Here is a 21,896-nt window from a genome sequence, read left to right on the forward strand (position 1 = left end):
CGTGTCCCTCTGTCTCTCCGTGTCCCTCTCTCTCTCTCTTCGTCTCCCTCCCTCTCTCTCTTCCTGTCCCTCTCATTCTCTCCCTGTCCCTCTGTCTCCCTGTCCCTCGGTCTCTCTCCCTGTCCCTCTGTCTCTCTCCCTGTCCCTCTCGCTCCCTGTCTCTCTCTTTCTCTCTGTCCCTCTCTCTCCCTCTCTCCGTGTCCCTCTCTCTCTCTCTCCTTGTCCCTCTCTCTCTCCCTGTCCCTCTCATTCTCTCCTAATCCCTCTGTCTCTCTCCCTGTCCCTCACTCTCTCCCTGTCCTTCACTCTCTCCCTGTCTCTCTCTCTCTCTCTGTAGCTCTTTCTCTCTCTCTGTCTGGGTCCCTCACTCTCTCCGTGTGTCTCTCGTCTCTCTCTCCCTCTCTCTCTCTGAGCGTCCGTGTCCCACTGTCTCTCTCCCTGTCCCTCTCTCTCTCCCTGTCCCTCTCTCTCCCTTTCCCTCTCTCTCTGTCTTTCGCTCTCTCTCTCCCTGTCCCTCTCTCTCTCTCCCTGTCCCTCACTCTCTCCGTGTCCCTCACTCTCTCCCTGTCGCTCTCTCTCTCCCTGTCCCTCTCTCTCTCCCTGTCCCTCACTCTCTCCCTGTCCCTCTCTCTCTCTCCCTGTCCCTCACTCTCTCCCTGTCCCTCACTCTCTCCCTGCCCCTCACCTCCCTATCTCTCTCTCTGTGTGTCCATGTCCCTCTGTCTCTCTCCCTGGCCCTCTCTATCTCCCTGTCCCTCTCTGTCTCTCTCCCTGTCCCTCACTATCTCCCTGTCCCTCTCTCTCTCCCTGTCCCTCTCTCTCTCCCTGTCCCTCTCTCTCTCTCTCCCTGTCCTTCTCTCTCCCTGTCTCTCTCTCTCTGTGTCTCTCTCTCTATCTCTGTCCCTCTCCCTCTCTCTCTCTCTCTGTGTCCCTCTCGCTCTCCCTGTCCCTCTCTCTCTCCCTGTCCCTATCTCTCCCCTGTCCCTCACTCTCCCTGTCCCTCTGTCTCTCTCCCTGTCCCTCTCTCTCTCCCTGTCCCTCACTCTCTCTGTCCCTCACTCTCTCCCTGTCCCTCTCTCTCTCTCTGTCCCTCTCTCTCTCTACCTGTCCCTCACTCTCTCCCTGTCCCTCTCTCTCTCCCTGTCCCTCACTCTCTCCCTGTCCCTCTCTCTCCCTGTCCCTCTCTCTCTCTCCCTGTCCCTCTCTCTCTCCCTGTCCCCCTCTCTCTCTCTCTCCCTGTCCCTCTCTCCCCCTGTCCCTCACTCTCTCCCTGTCCCTCACTCTCTCCCTGTCTCTGTCTATCTGTGTCCCTCTCTCTCTCTCTCTCTCTGTCCCTATCTCTCCCCGTGTGTCTCTCGTCTCTCTCTCCCTCTCTCTCTCTCTGTGCGTCCGTGTCCCCCTCTCTCTCTCTCTGTGTGTCCGTGTCCCTCTGTCTCTCTCCGTGTCCCTCTCTCTCTCTCTTCGTCTCCCTCCCTCTCTCTCTTCCTGTGCCTCACTCTCTCCCTGTCTCTCTCTCTCTTCCTGTCCCTCACTCTCTCCCGTCACTCTCTCTCTCCATGTCCCCCTCTCTCCCTGTCTCTCTCTTTCTCTCTGTCCCTCTCTCTCCGTGTCCCTCCCTCTTTCTCTCCGTCTCCGTCCCTCTATCTCTTCCTGTCCCTCTCTCTGTCCCTGTCCCACACTCTCTCTGTCCCTCTCTCTCTCCCTGTCCCCCTCTCTCTCTCCCTGTCCCTCACTCTCTCCGTCCTTCTGTCTATCCCTGTCCCTCACTCTCTCCCTGTCCCTCTGTCTCTCTCCCTGTCCCTCTCTCTCTCCTTGTCCCCCTCTCTCCCTGTCTCTCTCTTTCTCTCTGTCCCTCTCTCTCCCTCTCTCCGTGTCCCTCTCTCTCTCTCCCTGTCCCTCTCTCTCTCTCTCCCAGTCCCTCTCTCTCTCTTCCTGTCCCACTGTCTCTCTCCCTGTCCCTCACTCTCTCCCTGCCCCTCTCACTCCCTGTCCATCACTCTCTCCCTGTCTCCCTCTCTCTCTGTGGCTCTCTCTCTGTATCTGTCTGTGTCCCTCTCTCTCTCCCGGTCCCTCTCTCTCTCCCTGTCCCTATCTCTCTCCTTGTCCCTCACTCTCCCTGTGTCCCTCTGTCTCTCTCCGTTTTCCTCTCTCTCTCTTCGTCTCCCTCCCTCTCTCTCTCCCTGTCCCTCTCACTCTCTCCCTGTCCCTCTCTATCTCCCTGTCTCCGTCTCTCTGTCTCTCTCTCTCTCTCTCTTTCTGTCCCTCTCTCTCCGTGTGTCCCTGCTCTCTCTCTCCCTCTCTCTCTCTCTGTCCGTGTCCCCCTCTCTCTCTCTGTGTCGGTGTCCCTCTGTCTCTCTTTGTGTCCGTGTCCCTCTGTCTCTCTCCGTGTCCCTCTGTCTCTCTCCGTGTCCCTCTCTCTCCGTGTCTCTCTCTCTCTGTCTTTCTCTCTCTCTCCCTGTCCCTCACTCTCTCCCTGTCCCTCACTCTCTCCCTGTGTCCGTGTCCCTCTCTCTCTCCCTGTGTCCGTGTCCCTCTGTCTCTCTCCGTGTCCCTCTCTCTCCCTGTCCCTCTCTCTCTGTCTTTCTCTCTCTCTCTCTCCCTATCCCTCTCTCTCACCCCCGTCCCTCTCTCTCTCCGTGTCTCTCACTCTCTCCCTGTTTCTCTCTCTCTCTCCCAGTCACTCTCACTCTCTCCCTGACCCTCTCGCTCTCTCCCTGTCCCTCTCTCTCTCTCCCTATCCCTCACTCTCTCCCTGTCCCTCTCTCTCTCCCTGTCCCTCACTCTCTCCCTGTCCCTCCCTCTCTCTCTCCCTGTCTCTCTCTCTCTCCCTGTCTCTCTCTCTCTGTATCTCTCTCTCTTCCCCTCTCTCTCTCTGTCCCTCTCCCCCTCTCTCTCACTCTGTCCATGTCCCTCTCTCTCTCCCTGTCCCTCTGTCTCTCTCCGTGTCCCTCTCTCTCCCTGTCTCTCTCTCTCTCTGTGTCTCTCTCTCTCCCTCTCTGTCCGTCTCCCCCCATCTCTCTCCCTCTGTCTGTGTCCCTCTCTCTCTCCCTGTCCCTCTCTCTCTCTGATCCTCACTCTCTCCCTGTCCCTCTCTCTCTCCGTGTCCCTCTCTCACTCTCCTTGTCCCTCTGTCTCTCTCCGTGCCCCTCTATCTCCCTGTCCCTGTCTCTCTCCCTGTCCCTCACTCTCTCCCTGTCCCTCACTCTCTCTCTTTGTCTCTGTCTCTCTCCCTGTCCCTCTCTCTCTCTCCCTGTCCCTCACTCTCTCCCTGTCCCTCTCTCTCCCTGTCCCTCTCTCTCTCTCCCTGTCCCTCTCTCCCTGTCCCTCACTCTCTCTCTGTCCCTCACTCTCTCCCTGTCCCTCTCTCTCTGTCCCTCTCTATCTCTGTCACTCACTCTCTCCCTGTCCCTCACTCTCTCCCTGTCCCGCTCTCTCTCCCTATCCCTGACTCTCTCCTTGTCACTCACTCTCTCCCTGTCCCTCTCTCTCCCTGTCCCTCACTCTCCCCCTCTCCCTCACTCTCTCCCTGTCCCTCACTATCTCCCTCTCCCTCTCTCGCTCCCTGTCCCTCTCTCTCACCCTGTCCCTCTCTCTCCATGTCCCTCCCTCTCTCTCCATATCCCCCTCTCTCTCTCTGTATCCCCCCTCCGTGTCCATCTCTCTCTCTGCCCCTCTCTCTCTCTGTCCCTTCTCTCTCTGTCCCCTCTCTCTCTGTCCCTCACTCTATAACTGTGCCTCTCCCTCTCCCTGTCCCTCACTCTCTCCCTGTCCCTCACTCTTTCTCTGTCCCTCACTCTCTCCCTGTCCCTCTCTCTCTCTGTCCCTCACTCTCTCTCCCTGTCCCTCACTCTCTCCCTGTCCCCCTCTCTCTCCCTGTCCCTCACTCTCTCCCTGTCCCTCTGTCTCTCTCCCTGTCCCTCACTCTCTCCCTGTCCCTCACTCTCTCCATGTCCCTCACTCTCTCCCTGTCCCTCACTCTCTCCGTATCCCCCCTCTCTCTCCCTGTCCCTATCTCTCTCTCCCTGTCCCTCTCTCTCCCTGTCCCCCTCTCTCTCCCTGTCCCTCACTCTCTCCCTGTCCCTCTGTCTCTCTCCCTGTCCCTCACTCTCTACCTGTCTCTCTCTCTCCCCCTGTCCCTCTCTCCCTGTCACTCACTCTCTCTCTGTCCCTCACTCTCTCCCTGTCCCACTCTCTCTGTCCCTCTCTCTCTCCCTGTCCCTCACTCTCTCCCTGTCTCTCACTCTCTCCCTGTCCCCTCTCTCTCCCTGTCCCTGACCCTCTCCCTTTCCCACACTCTACCCTGTCCCTCTGTCTCTCTCGCTGTCCCTCTCTCTCTCCCTGTCCCTCACTCTCTCCCTGTCCCTCACTCTCTACCTGTCTCTCTCGCTCACCCTGTCCCTCTCTCTCTCCCTGTCCCTCTCTCCCTGTCCCTCACTCTCTCTCTGTCCCTCACTCTCTCTCCCTGTCCCGCTCTCTCTGTCCCTCACTCTCTCCCTGTCTCTCACTCTCTCCCAGTCCCTCTGTCTCTCTCCCTGTCCCTCACTCTCTACCTGTCTCTCTCTCTCTCCCCCTGTCCCTCTCTCCCTGTCCCTCACTCTCTCCCTGTCCCTCTGTCTCTCTCCCTGTCCCTCACTCTCTCCCTGTCCCTCACTCTCTCCATGTCCCTCACTCTCTCCCTGTCCCTCACTCTCTCCGTATCCCCCCTCTCTCTCCCTGTCCCTATCTCTCTCTCCCTGTCCCTCTCTCTCCCTGTCCCCCTCTCTCTCCCTGTCCCTCACTCTCTCCCTGTCCCTCTGTCTCTCTCCCTGTCCCTCACTCTCTACCTGTCTCTCTCTCTCCCCCTGTCCTTCTCTCCCTGTCCCTCACTCTCTCTCTGTCCCTCACTCTCTCCCTGTCCCACTCTCTCTGTCCCTCTCTCTCTCCCTCTCCCTCACTCTCTCCCTGTCTCTCACTCTCTCCCTGTCCCCTCTCTCTCCCTGTCCCTGACCCTCTCCCTTTCCCACACTCTACCCTGTCCCTCTGTCTCTCTCCCTGTCCCTCTCTCTCTCCCTGTCCCTCACTCTCTCCCTGTCCCTCACTCTCTACCTGTCTCTCTCGCTCACCCTGTCCCTCTCTCTCTCCCTATCCCTCTCTCCCTGTCCCTCACTCTCTCTCTGTCCCTCACTCTCTCTCCCTGTCCCGCTCTCTCTGTCCCTCACTCTCTCCCTGTCTCTCACTCTCTCCCAGTCCCCTCTCTCTCCCTGTCCCTGACCTTCTCCCTGTCCCACACTCTCTCCCTGTCCCTCTCTCTCTCTCTGTCCCTCACTCTCTCCCTGTCCCTCACTCTCTCCCTCCCCCTCACTCTCTTCCTGTCCCTCTCTCTCTCTCCCTTTCCCTCACTCTCTCCCTGTCCCTCTCTCTCCATGTCCCTCCCTCTCTATCCATATCCCCCTCTCTCTCTGTATCCCCCCTCCGGTTCCATCTCTCTCTCTTCCCTCTCTCTCTGTCCCCTTTTCTCTCTGTCCCTCACTCTCTCTCTGTCCCTCCCTCTCTCTCTCTCGCTGTCCCTCTCTCTCTCTCTCCCTCCCTATCCCTCTCTCTCTCTGTACCTCTCTCTCTCCCTGTCCCTCTCTCTCTCCCTGTCCCTCTCTCTCTCTCGCTGTCCCTCTTTCCCTCTCTCTCCATGTCTCTCTCTTTCTCTGTCCCTCTCTCTCTGTCCCTCACTCTCTCCCTATCGCTCATTCTCTCCCTGTCCCTCTCTCTCCCCGTGTCCCTCTCTCACTCTCCCTGTCCCTCTGTCTCTCTCCGTGTCCCTCTATCTCCCTGTCCCTCACTCTCTCCCTGTCCCTCAATCTCTCCGTGTCCCTCACTTTCCCTTTCCCCCTCTCTCTCTCTGCCTGTGTCCCTCTCTCTCTTCCTGTCCCTCACTCTCTCCCTGTCCCTCTCTCTCTCCCTTTCCCGCACTCTCTCCCTGTCCCTCTCTCTCCATGTCCCTCCCTCTCGCTCCATATCCCCCTCGCTCTCTGTATCCCCCCTCCGTGTCCCTCTCTCTCTCTGCCCCTCTCTCTCTCTCTCTGTCCCCTTCTCTCTCTGACCCTCACTCTCTCTCTATCCCTCACTCTCTCCCTGTCCCTCTCCCTCTCTCGGTGTCCGTGTGTCTCTCTCCCTGTCACTCTCTCTCCATGTCCCTCCCTCTCTCTCCATATTCCCCTCTCTCTCTTTATCCCCCCTCCGTGTCCCTCTCTCTCTCTGCCCCTCTCTCTCTCTGTCCCCTTCTCTCTCTGTCCCTCATTCTCTCTCTGTCCCTCACTCTCTCCCTGTCCCTCTCTCTCTTTAATTGTGACCATTCCAATGTTATCCAGGAGTTCTCTGGCTGTTTCCTCCTGTCCATTCTCTCCCCTGGCTACCTGCCTTCCTCACACTCTCCCAATTTTAATTTTTCTCCATTTTAGGGCCTGATGGGAATAAGGTTTCTGGATTTATCACCCATCAGGTGACTTCTCCACCTCCTGATGCTGCTTGGCTTGTTGTGCTCTTCCAGCCTCCTGTTTGTCTACTTTGGATTCCAGCATCTACAGGGTTTTGGTTTTAACAGAGTCTATAATCATTAGCCATTCTAGCTGCTCGTCTTACTTTCGTTTCCCTTTGGTCTTCTACATGAATTCTGATTCTAGAAGGGAAGGAAGTTTTAAATTCTTCTCAAAGGATAACTTCTTTCAGAGCATTGTAACTATTCTCAGCTGTTAATGCTCTTATCCACCTGTCAACATTATTTTGTTGGACTCTCTTAAACTCAGTAGAGGTTTGTCCAGGCTGTTTCTGTAAGTTCTGAAACATCCGTCTGTATGATTCTGGGACCAACTCATGTGTGCTTAGAATAGCCATTTTCACCTTCTCGGAATCCTGAGAACATTCTTCTGACAGTGATGCAGAAACCTCTTGTGCTTCCCAAGTTCATTTTGTCATGGGCAAGGTCCAACCTCACTTGTGTTGTTATCTTCTGAAACAACATGAAAAATGCATCCACATCCATCTCTTCATAGTTATAGAGTCAGACAGCAAACAAACGGGCCCTTCTGTTCGTCACCATGTCGATGCCAATCAGTAATCACCAAACTCCATTTACCTGCACTTGGTCCATAGCCTTCCATGGCCTGGCATTTTATGTGCTCATCTGGATGTTTCTTAAATGTTATGAGAGTAGCTGCCAACACCACCTTCTCAAGCAGCACATTCCATATTTCTACCACCCTCTGCGAAAAAAAGCCCTCAAATCCCCTCGAAACCACTTTTTCACACGGTAAGCCTATTCCCTCTGATCATAGACATGTCTAACATGGGGAAAAGGTTCTCACAATTGACTTTGTCTATGCCTTTCATATTTTTGTATACCTCAATCAGATTCCCCCAAGAGAAAACAAACCCAGTCTATCTAGTCTCTCCTCATAACTAACACTTTCCATCCCAGGGAACATCTCCACTTCAATCACGTTCTTCCAACAGTGTCACGACCAGAACTGTGCACAACATTCCAGACGCGACCTAACCAGTGCTCTGTCAGGTAACAACAAAACTTCCTTGCTGCTATATTCTACACCCTGGCTAATGATGGCATGCAGCCCATATGCCTTCTTCACCACCCTGTCTAGCTGTGTTGATGCCTTCTGGGATTGATGGACTTGTACACCAAGGTCCCTTCGTTCCTCACTACTCCCAAGGTACATAAGATTTTAAGAACAAGGAGCAGGAGTAGACCATCTGTCCCTTCAACCCAGCTCTGCCATTCAATAAGATCATGGCTGATCTTTTCATGGACTGAGCTACACATCAGACATAAAGACATAGGAGTGGCCCATCGAGTCCATTCCGCCATTCAATCATGGGTGATGGGAATTTAACCACAGTTACCCACATCTCCCTGTCACCCATAATTCATTTCAAGATTAAGAATTTAGCAATCTCTGCCTTGAAGATATTTAATATCTCAGCCACCACTGTGCTCTGTGGCAATAAATTCCAAAGGCCCATCACTCTCTGGCTGATGAATTGTCTCCTCAGTTCTGTTTTAAACTGATCCCCTCTAACTCTAAGGCTGTGCCCACAGGTCCTCGTATCCCCACCTAATGTAAACAATTTCCCAGCATCCACCCTTTCTGAGACAAGTTAATTTCTTGTCAGTTTCTATTAGATCTCCCCTTCTAAATTCGAATGAATACAATCCCAGGATCCTCAGCCGTGTGAATCTCCACTGGACACCCTCTAGTGTCAATATATCCTTCCTGAGGTGTGGGGCCCAAAACTGGACTAAATGGGACCTAACCAGAGCTTTATAAAGTCTCATTAGCACATCTCATTTTACATTCCAACCCTCTTGAGATACATTAGGAGAAAGTGAGGACTGCAGATGCTGGAGATCAGCTAAAAACTCTGTAGCTGGAAATGCGCAGCAGGTCAGGCAGCATCCAAGGAGCAGGAGAATCGACGTTTTGGGCATAAGCCCTTCTTCATTCCTGATTCACCTGCTCCTTGGATGCTGCCTGACTTGCTGCGCTTTTCCAGCAACACATTTTTCTGCTCTTCAGATAAATGACAACATTACATTTGCTTTCTTAACCACAGATTCAACCTGCAAGTTAACCTTTCGAGAATCTGGGACTAGCATTCCCAGATCACTTTGTACTTTGGCTTTATGACTTTTCTCACCGTTTAGAAAATAGACAATGCATGTAGTCTTTTTGCTAAAGTGCAAGACCTGGCATTTGCTCTCACTGTATCTCTTAATTCCTTTATTGTTCAAAAAAAATCTGCCTTACTGAAGTAGCATCAATTTCTTCATTGAGCAAGGAATTTCTTAGATTTATGACCCTCTGGGTGAAGAAGTTCCTTCTCAGTTCAGTCCTAAATCTGCTCCCCTTAATTTTGAGGCTATACCCTCTTGTTTTAATTTCACCTGCCAGTGGGAACATCCTCTCTTCTTCTGTCTTATCTATTCTCCTTATAATTTTATTTGTTTCTATAATATTCCCCTCATTCTTCTAAGTTCCAATGAGTATATCCCAGTTTACGCAGTCTCCCTTCATAAGCCACCCCCCTCCACCCCAGAATCAGCCCAGTGAACTTACTCTGCACCCGTTCGTGTGCCAGTACAGGCTTTTTCAAGTAAGGAGGCCATTACTGCACACGATACTCCAGGTATGGCCTCGCCAGCACCCTGTACAGCTGCAACATAACCTTCCTGCTTTTTAAACTCAATCCCTTTAGCAATGAAGGACAAAATTCCATTTGCCTTCCTAGTTGCTTGTTGTACCTGCAGACCAACCCTCTGTGATTCATGCATAAGGACACTCAAGGGCCATGCATTTCATTGTGTATATCCTTCCCTTATTAGACCCCCCAAGTTGGATCACCTCAGATGTATAAGGATTAAATTCCATCTGTCACTGCTCTGACCAATTACCAGCTGACCAATATCAGACTGTAGCCTGAGATCCAATAATCCAAGATGGCAGCAGAGTAGGACACTTCAGACCGAGTTCATCTGCTCCATCTGTTTCCTTTTCTTCTTTCTATTCCACTTCTCTTTTCCTTTTCTTTTGTGTTTTTCTTTTGTCCTTCTCCCTTATTTCTTCTCCCAGGCATGGACCTCCAGCCTCAGTTGCCAGGCCCCTGACCCAGTGCAGACCTAATGATGTGGTCTCTTGGCTTGGTTTGGCAGTGTCCTGGCCTGGTAGGGAGACCTTCCAGCCCGACGAGACAGACACTTGGTCCAAAATGGTGGCTTCTCAGTTCGATGTGATGGCCTCTCAGCCCAGCATGTTCGACTGTCAGCCCAGCATGATGGTCACTCGGCCTAGTGTGGCGATCTGTGAGTGGCCCAGCGTGGTTGTCTCTCAGCCCACATAGTGGTCCTTTCTGTATATGGTGGTCTCTCCACCCGGGAAGGCCTCAGCGCGGACGTCTGATCTCGAGATGATTACTTAAAGTATGATCCCATGGTAGGTAAGTTCTTAAGAAAGGCTTTAATGCTTGAACTTTCAGCTTTATTTCTTCATTTTCTACTTAAAACTATAAAGATCTGCAACGTGTAACTTTGAACTTGATTCTTTCTTTCTACCTTGTTCTTACATTTCTGCACTGAGGTCCTTGTATCTAAGATGGCACCTTGTGAGGTGACGTTACATACTTTTCACTGTACTCCAATGCTTTTTTACTCCAGTACACGTGACAATAAACTAAAATAAAAATTAAATCAATATCAATAACACCACCAATTTATGTGGCCTCTGAAATCTTTCTAATTATACAATCACAGTCAATTTGGTAATGTACATTACAAACAGCAAGGGTCCCAGCCCCAATCCCTGTCTTACACCACTGGTCACAGGCTTCCAACCACAAAGACAACCCTCCACCATCCCTTTTTGCCTCATATTTGGATCCAATTTGCCAAAATGCCTTGGATCCCATGGGCTCTTACCATAATTCCAGGAAAGGTAAGAGAGGTAGGCAAGTACTCTAGGAGTCTTCTGCGGCTATCCCCATATCAAACAAGTATGCTGTGGGATGTTGGGGGATGATGGAAACTCAGGGGTACTTCGCATGAGCAGACAAGTTTCTGGTATTGACACTGGCTCTAATGTAATGAGAGGTACGTCGGGTTCCAAACGATCGACTTTGTTCGGGGACTCTCTAGTCCAAGGTGCAGACAGACGTTTCTGTGGCCGCAGTGAAAAATCAGAATGGTGTGTTGCTTCCCTGGTGCCATGATCAGGGATGTCTCAGAGAGGGTGCAGGATGTTCTTAAGGTGGAGAGGAAACAGAAGGAGGTCATTGTATACTTTGGAACCAACGATATAGGAAGGGAAAGTGTTGAGATTCTAAAGGGAGTTTGCTGAGACTTAGGCAGGAATTTAAAAAAGCAATCCTCGAGAGTAGTAATATCTGAATTACTCCCGGTGCTATGAGCTCGTGAGGGCAGAAATAAGAGGCGAGAGCAGATGAATGCATGGCTGAGGAGCTGGTGTTCAGGAGAAGGATTCACATTTTCGGACTTTTGGAAGCTGTTTTGAGGTAGAAATGACCTGTACAGGAAGGACGGACTGCACCTAAATTGGAAGGGGACTAATATACTGGCAGGAAAATTTGCTAGAGCTGCTCGGAAGGATTTAAACTAGTAAGATGGATGGGTGGGACCGAGGGAGATAGTGAGGAAATATATCATTCTGAGATTGGTACAATTGAGAACAAAGGCAAGTCAAACAGTCAGGGCAGGCAGGGACAAAGCAGAGAACGAGGTAGGACTGATAAATTAAACTGCATTTATTTCAATGCAAGATGCCTAACAGGGAAGGAAGATGAACTTAGGGCGTGGTTAGGAACATGGGACTGGGACATCATAACAATTACGGAAACATGGCTCAGGGATGGGCAGGTTGGCCATTTAATGATCTAGGATACAAATGCTACAGAAAGGACAGAAAGCGAGGCACAGGAGGAGGGAGAGTGGCATTTTTGATAAGGGATAGCATTACAGCTGGACTTAGGGAGGATATTCCCGGAAATACATCCAGGGAAATTATTTGGGTGGAACTGAGAAAAAAGAAGGGGCTGATCACATTGTTGGGATTATATGATAACTCCCCTCCAGTAGTCAGCGGGAAATTGAGAAACAATTTTGTAAGGAGATTTCAGTTATCAGTCAGAATAATGGGGTGGTTATAGTCAGGAATTTTAACTTTCCAAACATAGACTGGGACTGCCATAGTGTTAAGGGTTGAGGTGGAGAGGAATTTGTTAAGTGTGTACAAGATAATTTTCTGATTCAGTATGTGGATGCACCAACTAGAGAAGGTGCAAAACTAGACCTATTCTTGGGAAGTAAGGCAGGGCAGGTGGCTGAGGTATCAGTGGAGGAGCATTTTTGGTCAGCGACCATAATTCTATTCATTTTAAAATAGTGAAGGAAAAGGATAGACCAGATCCAGAAGTTGAAGTTCGAAATTGGAGGAAGTTTAATTTTGCCTGTATCAGGCACGGTGGCACAGTGGTTAGCACTGTTGCCTCACAGTGCCAGAGGCCCGGGTTCAATTCCCACTCAGGCAATTGTCTGTGTGGAATGTGCACATTCTCCCTGTGTCTGCGTGGGTTTTCTCCTGGAGCTCCGGTTTCCTCCCACAGTCCAAAAATGTGCAGGTTAGGTGAATTGGCCATGCTAAATTGCCCATAGTGTTAGGTGTAGGGGTAAATATAGTGGAATGGGTCTGGGTGGGTTGCTCTTCGGAGGGTCGATGTGGACTTGTTGGGCTGGAGGGCCTGTTTACACAGTTAGTAATATAATCTAAAACTCTGAAAAGCTGATTGGGGGCAGTTGCTCGCGGGTAATTGTACAGCTGGAAAATAGGAAGCCTTCAGAAATGAGATAACGTGAGTCCAGAGAAAGTATATTTTAGTTCGGGTGAAAGGAAAGGCTGGTAGGTGTAGGGAACATTGGATGACAAGGGTTTGGTTAAGAAAAAGAATGAAGCATATGTCAGGTATGTACAGGACAGATCGAGTGAATCCTTAGAGGTATACAAAGGCAGTAAGAGTATACTTAAGAGGGAAACCAGGAGGGCAACAACATGACATAACTTTGGCACATAGGGTTGAGGAGAATCCAGAGGGGTTTTATGAATATATTAAGGACAAGAGGGTAACTAAGGAGAGAATAGGGCCCCTCAAAGATCAGCAAGGCGACCATTGTGTGGAGCCACAGTAGATGGGGCAGATACCAAACGAGTATTTTGCTTCAGTTTCACGGTGGAGAAGGATATTGAAGATATAGAATGTTGGGAAATAGATGGTGACATCTTGAAAAATGTTCATATTACAGACGAGGAGTTTCTAGGTGTCTTGAAATGTGTAAAAGTGAATAAATCCCCAGGACCTAATTAGATGTACCTGAGGACTCTGTGGGAAGCTAGGGAAGTGATTGCTGGGCCTCTTACTGTGATATTTGTATCCTCAATAGTCACACATGATGTGCCAGAAGACTGGAGGTTCACAAATTGGTGCCACTATTTAAGAAAGGTAGTAAGGGAACTGTAGACCAGTGAGCCAGACGTCGGTTATGAGGAAGTTGTTGGAAGGAATCCTGAGGGACAGATTGTCCATATATTTGGAAAGGCAAAGACTGATTAGGGATAGTCAGCATGGTTTTGTGCATGGGAAATCATGTCTCACAAACTTGATTGAGTTTTTTGAAGAAGTAACAGAATGAATTGATGAAGGCAGAGCGTTAGACAGGATGTGTATGGACTTCAGTTAGGCATTTGACAAGGTTCCCCATGGGAGACAGGTTAGCAAGGTTAGATCTCATGGAATACAGGAGAACTAGCTATTTGGATACAGAACTGGCTGAAAGGTAGAAGACAGAGGGTGGTGGTGGAGGGATGTTTTTCAGACTGGAGGCCTATAACCAGTGGAGTGTCATAAGGATTGGTGCTGGGTCAACTACTTTTTGTCATTTACAGAAATGATTTGGCTATGAACATTGGAGGTAGAGTTAGTAAGTTTGCAAATGACACCAAAGTTGGAGGTGCAGTGGACAGCGAAGAAGGTTACCTCAGATTACAACAGGATCTTGATCCGATTGGCCATTGGGCTGAGGAATGGCAGATGGAGTTTAATTTAGATAATTGCAAGGTGCTGCAGTTGGGAAAGCAAATCTTATCAGGACTTATACACTTAATGGTAAGGTCTTCGGGAGTGTTGCTGAACAAGGACACCTTGGAGTGCAGGTTCATAGTTCCTTGAAAGTAGAGTCATAGGTAGATAGGATAATGAAGAAGACATTCGGTATGCTTTCCTTTATTGGTCAGAGTATTGATTATAGGAGTTGGGAGGTCACCTAGGCCACTTTTGGAATATTGCGTTCAATTCTGGTCTCCTTCATATCAGAAAGATGTTGTGAAACTTGGAAGGGTTCAGGAAAGATTTACAAGGATGTTACCAGGGTTGGAGGATTTAAGCTATAGGGAGAGGTTAAATAGGCTTGGGATGTTTTCCTTGGAATGTCGGAGGCTGAGGGGTGACCTTACAGAGGTTTATAAAATCATGAGGGGCATGGATAGGGCAAAGAGACCAAGTCTTTTCCCTGGGGTGGTGGAGCCAGTACTAGAGGGCATAGGTTTAGGGTAAGAGGGGAAAGATATAAAAGAGACTTGAGGAGCAACATTTTCAAGCACAGGGTGGTGCGAGTGTGGAATGGGCTGCCAGAGGAAGTGGTGGAGGCTGGTACAATTGCAACATTTTAAAGGTTTCTGAATGGGTATACGAATAGGAAGGGTTTGGAGGGATCTGGGCCAGGAGTTGGCAGGCGGGACTAGATTGTGTTGGGATGTCTGGTCGGCATGGACCGAAGGGTCTATTCCCATGCTGGACATCTCTATGACTCTAGGAGGAGGCTGTTCAGCCCCTCGTGTCAGTGTTTACTAACCTCACTCACAATAACGCCTCCATTGAATGTCTATTGTTGGAAAGTCATTGAATTTGGTTTTAGAGACAGAATGTCTGACAAATATGAACTGATCAGAGTAAGTCAGGATGAATTTAAAAAGGGTCAGACATCTTTAACTAACCTGGTTACATGTTTTAACGAGGTCACTGTTGTGTGAGCTAAGGGAATGTGTTGTTTATATGGACGTCCAGATGACATTCAAGGACATTCCACACAAGTGTCATAATGTTATCGTTGGAACAAAGAGATGACAGATAAACATATTCTGGATCTTTCTGCACAAATGAATTCTCAAATAAATCTCAGACATGTTGGCGAACTTGCAGTTTTATCAGAGGAAGGAACTGAAGGAAATCAGTTGTTGGAGGAAAAAGGTTCTGGGAAAATTAAAGTGTGTTAAATCAGCAGGGCCAAATAATCTATTTCCAGGACTGCTTCAGGAAGTGGTTGTAAAATATTAGAAACGTTGATGGTCATGTGTTTGTCGACTGTGGAATAGGTCCTACATAGTGGAGGGAGCTAATTTAACATGTCTACTGAAAAAGAGAGAGAGAGAGAGAGAGAGAGAGAGAGAGGGAAAATAAGAAATCTTAGACCAATTAGCCGGAAATCAGCAGTGGAGAAAATGCTCAAGTCCATTGTAAAATATTTTATGGTTTAGCACTTTGAAAACAGTGACAGAACTGGACAGAGTCAGCATGGATTGTCGAAAGGGAATTCATGCTTAACAAATTGACTGGAATTATTTGAGGATGTCGTGTGTGGAGTTGTTAAGGTGCGCCCGTGGATATGGTTAATTTGGACTTTGTAAGGGGAGTAGATCGGCGGTTCTGTGGTTAAAAGCGAGACTCACGAATAGAATGTTGCCTCCCAGTTGCACGGGTCAGGGATGCCTCAGATAGGCTGCAGGACATTATGAAAGGGTGGGTGAACAGCTAGCTGCGATGGTTCATGTATTACCAATGATATCGGTAATAAATGGGATGACGTCCTACAAGCAGAATTTGGGGAGTTAGGAATCATATTATAATGTAGGATCTCAGAGGTAGTAATCTCAGGATTGCTACCAGTGCCATGTGCGAGTCAGAGTCGAAATGAAAGTATAGGCAGGATGAATGCGTGGCTTGAGAGATGGTGCAGGAGGGAGGGGTTTAGATTTTTGGGACATTGAGACTGGTTCCTGGAGCGGTGGGACAATTACAAATCGAGCAGTCTACACCTGGGCAGGACTGGAACCAATGTCCTGTGGGATATGTTTGATCACGCTCTTGGGGAGGGTTCAAAATAGTGTAGCAGAGGGATGGGAACCAACTGAGGAGGTTAGTGGACAATAAGGCGGGAGTAACTGGAGGCTGTAAGGAACTAGATATTGAAGTCAGCGTGGCTAAGGTTAAGAGTAGGTCGGGAGCAGATGATGAATGCAAAAGGACAGATGGTCTGAGGTGCATTTGTTTTAATGTGAGAAGAGTAGTAGGTAAGGCAGAGGAATTTAGGGCTTGATTAATATCTGGGAGTACCATGTTATTACTATTACTGAGACTTGGTTGAGGGAAGGGCAAGATTGGCAACTAAATATCCCAGGATATAGATGCATCAGCCAGATAAAGAGAGGGAGGTAAAAAGGATGGAGGAGTTGCATTACTGGTCAGAGAGGATATCACAGGTGTGCAGAAGGAGGGCACTATGGAGGACTCGAGCAGTGGGGCAATATGGACAGAGCACAGAAACAGGAAAGATAGATGTTGGTGCTATCCTACAAGCCTCCTCACAGTGAACGTGGGATAGAGGTACAAATATGTAAACAGATTATGGAAAGAGATAGGAGTAACAAGGTGGTGGTAATGGAGATTTTAATTTTCCCAACATTGACTGGGATTCACTTAATGTTCGAAGTTAAGATGGAACAGAATTTGTAAGGAGCATCCAGGAGGATTTTACAGAGTAATGTGGAAATAGTCGAACTCAGGAAGGGGCCATACTGGGCCTAGTGTTGGGGAATGAGCCCGGCCAGGTGTTTGAAATTTCAGTAGGGGATTATTTTGGTAACAGTGACGACAATTCCGTAAGTTTTAGAATGCTCAGGGACAAAGACGAGAGTGGTCCCAAAGGAAGACGGCTAACCTGGGGTAGGCCAACTGTAGCAAAATTTGGCAGGAAGTGGGGAATGCAGATTGGGAGCAGCTGTTTGAAGGGAAATCCACATTTGATATGTGGGAGGCTTTTAAAGAGATGTTGACTAGAGTGCAGGACAGACAGGTCCCTGTGAAAATAATTGATTGAAATGGCAGGATTAGGGAACGCTGAATGACAGATGAAATTGAGAATAGCTAAGAGGAAAAAGGATGGATACATAAGGTCTAGGTAGCTGAAAGCAGACAAAGCTTTCAAAGAATATCAGGAAAGTAGGACCAATCTGAAATGAGGAATTAAAAGGGCTAAAAGGGGTCACGAAATATCATTAACAAACAGGGTTAAGGAAAATCCCAAAGCCTTTTTTTTCAGATATAAGGAGCAAGTGGATGACGAGTGAAAGGGTTGGCCCACTCAAGGACAAAGGAGGAAAGTTATGTGTGGAGTCAGAGAAAATGGATGAGATTCATGATGAGTGCTTTACGTCGGTATTCATCAAGGAGAGGGAAATGACAGATGTTGAAGTTGGGGATACATGTTTGATTACTCAGGGTCAAATCAGATTAAGGAGGGAGGAAGTGTTGGGTATTTTAAAAGGCATCAAGGTGGACAAGTCCCCAGGTCGGAATGGGATCGATCCGAGCTTACTAAGGGAAACAAGAGAGGAAATAGCTGGGTCCTGAACAGGTATCTTTGTAGCAACCTTGAACATGGATGAGGTCCCAGAGGACTGGAGAATTGCTAATGTTTAAGAAGGGTAGCCAGGATAATCCAGGTAACTATCAACCAGTGAGCCTGATGTCATTGGCAGGGAAACTGCTGGAGAAGATACTGAGGGATAGGATCTATTTACATTTGGAAGAAAATTGACTTATCAGTTATAGGCAGCATGAATTTGTGCAGGGAATGTCATGTCTTACCAACTTTATAGAAGTTTTTGAAGAAGTTTTGAAGTTGATTGATGAGGGAAGGGCTGTGGATGTCATACACATGAATTTCAGGAATGCGTTTGATAAAGTTCCCCATGGCACCCTGATAAAGAAATTAAAGTCGCATGAGGTGCAGGGTGGACTCACTAGATGGATAGAGAACGGACTGGGCAACAGAAGAGAGACAGTATTATTGGAAGGGAGTTTCACAAAATGGAGAACAGGAATCTGTGCTGGTACCGCTCTTGTTTTTGATATACATAAATGATTTGCAGGAAGGTATAGGTTGTCTGATGAGTAAGTTTGCAGATCACACTCAGATTGGTGGAGTAGCAGATAGTGAAGGGGACTGTCAGAGAATACAGCAGAACATAGATAGATTGAAGAGTTGGGCAGAGAATGGGATAGATGGAGCTCAATCCATGCAAATGCAAACTGATGAATTTTGGAAGATCCAAATCTGGAGTAAACTGTACGGTGAATGGAACGCCCTGGGAATATTGATGGCAAGAGAGACCTGGGTGTTCAGGTCCATTGTACTCTGGAGGTGGCAACATAAGTCGATAGAATGGTCAAGAATACTTAGAGCGTACTTTCCTTCATCAGACATGGTATTCATTACAAGAGTTGGCAGGTCATGTTAGAATTATATCGGACTTTGGCTTGGTCACATTTGGAATACTGCGTACAGTTCTGGTCACCACATTACCAGAAGGATGTGGATGCTTTGGAGAGGGTGCAGAGGAGGTTTACCAGGATTGTCTGGTATGGAGGGCACTAGCTATGAAGAGAGGTTGAGTAGATTAGGATTATTTTCATTAGAAAGTCGAACATTGAGGGGGGACCTGATTGACGTCGACAAACTCATGAGAGGTGTAGACAGGGTGAATAGCAAGAAACTTTTTTCCCAGAGTGGGGGAATCAATTACTCGCGGTCATGAGTTCAAATTGGGAGTGAAAACATTTAAGGGAGATATGTGTGGAAAGTTCTTCACACAGAGAGTGATTGGTCCTGGAACATGTTGCCAGTGGAGGTGGGAGAGGTAGGCACAATAGCATCATTTAAGATATATCTAGATAGATACATGGATGGGCAGGGAGCAAAGGGAGACAGACCCTTGGAAAATTGATGACAGGTTTAGATGGAGGATATGGACCAGCGCAGGCTAGGAGGGCTGAAGGGCCAGTTCTTGTGCTGTAATTTTCTTTGTTCTTTGAACTGAGGAAGCTCAAAGGAACAGGGTGATCTTGGGGTGCTTGGACATTGATCCCTGAATGTGACAAGACAGGCTAACAGAGCAGTGTGAAGGCATATGGGACACTTGCCTTTGTTATGTCAGATATTGGTTATAAAAGCAGAAGGATATGTTGCAGTTAAGCGGAACATTGGTTCGGCCACAGCCACGGCCTACTGTGTGCAGTTCATGTCACCACACTATAGGAACGATGTGATCGCACTGGGTGGGGTGCAGAGGGGAATCACCAGGATGTTGTGTGGGATGGAACCTCTGAGTGATGAAGACAAATTGGATCAGCTCGGGTTGTTTACTTCAGAGCAGAGAAGGTGGAGGGGGAACCTGATCGAGGTGTATAAGGTTATGAGGGGAATGGACAGGGTGGATAGAAAGCAGCTGTTCTCCTTCATGGGAGGGTCACTAACAAGTTGGCTCACATTCAATGTGAAAGATAGGAGGTTTCAAAATGTTTTGAGGAAAATGTTTTTCATCCAGACGATGGTGTGGGTCTGGAATGCACAGCCTTGGGTGGGTAGTTGAGGTGGGAAACCTCACAGACTTTAAAATATACTTGGGTGAGCAGTTGAAATGTCATAACATTCAAGCTGTGGGTCTCATGTTGGAAAATGGGACTGGTATAGGTTTAGTGTAGTTTTGCTGGTATACAGTTAATGGGCTGAAGGGCCTCCTCTGTACGGTGTGATTTTATGATTCTGTTGTGTGTAGTTTCGGGCTCCTTATCTGAGGAAGCATGTTCTGGCTGAGGAGGAAGGGAAAGAAAGGTTTACCAGACTGATTCCTGGGATGACAGCTCTATTGTCTGATGAGAAACTGGATCAGTTAGGATTTTATTCATTGGTGCTTGGAAGATTGAGAGGAATCACATTGAAACCTTGAAAATCCGAACAGGACAAGACCAGAACAACACAGGGAGGATGTTCCTGATGACTGGGGAATCCAGAACTATGAGTTATGGTTAAAAGAAAAGGGAAAGGTCATTTCAGACTGAGATGATGAGACATTTCTTTCGCCAGAGATTGGGAAGCTGGTGGAATATTCTGACACAGAAAGCAGTTGAGCCCAAAACATTCAATATTTTCAAGAGAGGATAAGTATAGTTCTTAGGACTAAAGAGATTAATGTTTATGGAGAAAAAATGGGAGCACAGGACTAAGTTGGATGATCAGCCATGGTCATATTGAATGGCAGAGCCAACTCGAAGGGCTGAATTGCTTTCTCCTGCTCCTAGTTCCTTTGTTTCTATGTTTGAGAGACTGTCCATAAACATGGAAACATATGGAATTATAGAGTCATCGAGTCCTACAGCACAGAGACAGGCCTTTTGGCCCAAACTGGACCATGCTGACCAAAATGTCCATCCATGCTCACCCATTTCCCAGCTCTTGTCCCATATCCTTCAAATGCTTTCCTTTCTATGTATTTGTCCGAAAGTCTTTTAAATGTTGTTAGTGTATTCACCTCATCACTTCAGCTGGCAGCTCATTCCACATGCGTGCCACCCTTTGTGTAAAAATGTTGTCCCTCAGGCTCCCTTTTATTCTTTCCACTCTAACACTAAACTGATGCCCTCTCATCCTCGATCCCCAACCCTATCCATGTCTCTCATGATCTTGTATACTTCTAAAAGTTCCCCCACCAGTCTCCTGTGTTCTAAGAAAAATGTCCTAATTTGCCTAACCTTTCCCTATAACTCAGATTGTTGAGTCCAGGCAACATCCTTGTAAATTTCTTCTGTACTTTCTGGCTTAGTAATATCCTTCCTTTAACAAGGTGACCAAACTGAATACAATATTCCAAGTGCGACCTCACTGACATCCTGTACAAGATTAGACATTAGATTCCCTACAGGGTGGAAACAGGTCTTCGGCCCAATCAGTCCACACCGACCCTCTGAAGAGTAACCCAGCTAGACCCATTTCCCTTTTACTAATGTACCGAACACTATGGCCAGTTAAACATGACCAATTCACCTGACCTGCACATCAAACTTACTAATCATGCCTTACAGATTCTCGTCCAAAGCATTAATATTGATAACAAACAGTAATGGGGCCAGCACTGAGCCCTGAAGCACTCCACTCAACATAGGCCTCCAGTCTGACAAGCGTCCTTCCAATATTACCCTCTGCTTCCGATCATCAAGCCAGTTATAGAAAAGGAGGTCGGAGACAGAGAGGAGGGACAATATGTGCGCTCTCCAGTGAACAAGATGTGAATAGTGGTGTCTCCAGGGATTTGTGCTGGGCCCTCAGTACTTCACGATATTTCTCAGTGACTTGGATGAATGAATTGAGAGCCAATTATCCAAGATTGCTGACCACACGAAGTGAGGCAGCTTGGAGGAGGTTACAGAGATAGGGAGGGTGGAGGGCTGAGAGGGATTTGAGAACAAGGATGAGAATTTCAAAATCGAGGTGTTGCTCGACCAGGAGCCAATATAGGCATGGGGTGCAGGTGGTTGGGGGACCGGGACTTGGTGCAAGTTTGGATAGGAGCAGCAGAAGTTTGGATAAGCTGAAGGATACGGAGGGCAGTGGCTGTGATGTGTGTCAGCCACAACATTGGAATGCTCATGTTTGGAGTCCCATACACATAGCTGAGATATTCAGTGGCTGATTAGATTACTTACAGTGTGGAAACAGGTCCTTCGGCCCAACAAGTCCACATCGACCCGCCGAAGCACAACCAACCCAGACCCATTCCCGTACATTCACCCAACACTACAGGCAATTTAGCATGGCCAATTCACATAACCTACACATTTTTGGAGGGTGGGAGGAAACTGAAGTACCCGGAGGAAACCTGTGCAGACACAGCGAGAATGTGCAAACTCCACACAGTCAGTCGCCTGAGGTGGGAATTGAACCCAGATCTCTGGCAGTGTAAGGCAGCAGTGCTATCCACTGTACCACCGTGATCTTTGTGATATGAAGGATATCGGTTTCAGAATATTCTCAAAGATAAGACCCCGTTTGTAAAGAATCTGTTTGAGCAGCAGACAGTCCTCAGGGAGAGGGATGGAGTTTGGACCAAGATCTGAAGAGGATGGCTTTGATCTTCCCAATATTTTTCACGTTGAGCCTGGCTCCACAGTCCTGACTGGTC

This window comes from Chiloscyllium punctatum, chromosome 7, assembly GCF_047496795.1.
Source record: "Chiloscyllium punctatum isolate Juve2018m chromosome 7, sChiPun1.3, whole genome shotgun sequence".
Classification (NCBI taxonomy): domain Eukaryota; kingdom Metazoa; phylum Chordata; class Chondrichthyes; order Orectolobiformes; family Hemiscylliidae; genus Chiloscyllium; species Chiloscyllium punctatum.